This window comes from Tachyglossus aculeatus, unplaced genomic scaffold (genome assembly GCF_015852505.1).
Source record: "Tachyglossus aculeatus isolate mTacAcu1 unplaced genomic scaffold, mTacAcu1.pri scaffold_100_arrow_ctg1, whole genome shotgun sequence".
Taxonomy (NCBI): domain Eukaryota; kingdom Metazoa; phylum Chordata; class Mammalia; order Monotremata; family Tachyglossidae; genus Tachyglossus; species Tachyglossus aculeatus.
In genome coordinates this window covers 2,133,417-2,135,899 of record NW_024044841.1, presented here as the reverse complement: position 1 = coordinate 2,135,899, position 2,483 = coordinate 2,133,417, and the positions used below count along the sequence as shown (strand labels likewise).

The 2,483-nt window shown below is 40.3% G+C and overlaps 1 pseudogene; it reads right to left on the bottom strand.

Moving 5' to 3' along the window:
- Positions 1-1,044: 1,044 nt before the first annotated feature.
- LOC119922204 lies at positions 1,045-1,969 on the bottom strand (annotated as a pseudogene).
- Between the last annotated feature and the right edge of the window lie 514 nt (positions 1,970-2,483).

Here is a 2,483-nt window from a genome sequence, read left to right as displayed (position 1 = left end):
GAAACAGTCATTGAGGAAGAACTAGAAGTAAAAAAATTTGAAAAATCAGTAGAGAGGGACAGAGATGGGCAGTGCAGTGGTTACTGTCACAGTCACACATACATATACAAAGTTGCCTATAAAGGCACACATAGTGGTAGATAGTCACCAACTCTCATCTAGACACTCTTCAATAGTTGACATCAACCTTTTTCCATTACTGTCATCAGCCATCTTCCATTTCCATGGCCCCATCCATCATGGCAATAGTTGCTGGGGCTGCTTGTTCCCTCTAGGTCCCATACATGGCTGTCTTGCACACAGAAAAGGCAGTTCCAGAAACTTCCAGGAAACAGCCGTCAGATGTAGTCATGATAGATGTGTTTGGGGAACATATAAAGTGTCTATTATATTGTACTCTCCCAAGTGCCTAGCACAATGATCCGCAAACAGTAAGCACTTAGTAAGTCCGATTGATTGATTGATTGATTGGGGCAACCATGGCAGGAGCAGGAAAGGAAGGGTGAGGCAATGACAATGAAAGGAAAGAGGAAAAGTAGGAAGAAATAGACAAAGTAGGTGCGTAGTAGTACTGGTTGTCCTCCTTTACTCACCTGCTACTGTCGCTGTCTCCACTGATGTTGTTTTCATGCCTCCCTCCTTAATTTTAGTTGAGAAAAGGGCAACAAGTAGTTCATACTATCACTTTGGGCTCAGGAGAATAGGACTCAAAAATTTGTGACCATCCAATCTGCCATGGGACAGATGTCACTTTAGTCTTTATTTTTATAATACTTTGTTAAGCTCTCACTATGTTGCAGTCACCTGCACTAAGCACTAAGCTAGATACAAGGTTATTGGTTTGGACACAGCTCCTGTCCCACATATGGCTCCAAGTCTCACACTGGAAGGAGGAGGATTTAAAGTCCACCCCATTTTATGACTGAGGCATGAAGAAGTTAAGTGACTTGCCCAAAGCCAAATGGCAGACAGGGGGTGGAGTTGTCATGAGAACCTGGACCTGCTGACTTTCAGGCCCAAACTTGTTTCACTAGGCCATATTTCTTATTTAATGAATTGCACTCGTGGTGTAATACAACTTATTTTCCCTATTTTCCTCTTTAAGGCATATTTCACCTCCTGATTTATCAAGCTATAGATCAAAGGATTAAGAATGGGAATCACAATGGTATAGAACACTGAAGCAATTTTATCAGTGTCCATTGAATTATTTATTTGGGCTGTAAATACATGAAGATGATGGTCCCATAAAATATAGTAACAGATGTTAAGTGGGAGGCGCAGATGGAAAAGGCTATATGTCTCAAGAGTAGATCGTTAAGATGGTCAAGAGAATATAAATGTAAGAGATGAGGACAATCAGAAGCAAGCCAAGTCTATTAAAATCAGCAATTGCAAAAATTAGCCTCTCTTTGATTCTGGTGTCAGAGCAAGACAATGCTAACAAGGGGACCTCATCACAACAGAAATGATTGATGACATTGGAGTCACAGTACGAGAAACGAAATGTCAGAAATGTGTGAAAAAATCCAACCGAAAAGCAGTATAGGTAAGTACCAACTACCAGTTGGGTACACAGTTTCCAAGACATCACAGTTGTATGAAGAAGAGGTTGGCAGATTGCCACATAATGGTCATACACCATCAATACCAGGAGAAAAATTTCTACATTTATAAAAGTGATGAAGTCACATAGTTGAATAGCACAGGCTGTAAAGGAAATGCTTTTTAACTCCACAATCAAGTCCACCAGCATGCTGGGAGTGATAGAGGAGGTATAACAGAAGTCAACAAAGGCTAAATGGCTTAGGAAAAAGTACATAGGATTATGAAGTGGAGAGCTGAGCCCCACGACACTAAGCACATAGATCAATAGAAAAAGCACAAAAAGGATGGCACACATCTGTATGCTATTTGTGAGCCCCACCAGAATGAACTCCATCACTCCAGAATAGTTACCTCGCCCCATGAGATCCTCCAGATTTCCCAGCCTTTAACCCAATAGGTGGGATTTTATTAACGAAGCAAGAGATTCTCACAGGCTAACAGTTAACATTTAGCATAACATAATGGAATAATATTTAATTTAATGTAAACTTCCCCCTCCCAATATATTTGTAGACAGTCAACCTCAAAAGCATCTACTTGTAGTAGTAATTGTAGCATTAGTACCACTTATTGAGTGATCATTTGGTGTGGTGTACTGTTTAGGGACATGGCAAGGACAGAATAAAGAATCTTAGTTCAAGCAATAGACCTTCCCAACCAGAAAATTAGGGATGATGATTCTCTTAATCTCATTAGAATTTTTCCAAGGGCGAGAGTGAGCGCATCAAAACCATACTTGAACAGGTAAATGTTTGTTCTCATTTACAGGTTGGCACAAAGTAGTTTGTTTCCGGTGGTTGGTGCAGCCTTGATAAGGATAGGGATTTCATTAGTTCCTGAATATTCTTCAGAAACTCAGGCAACTTTAACGAGAT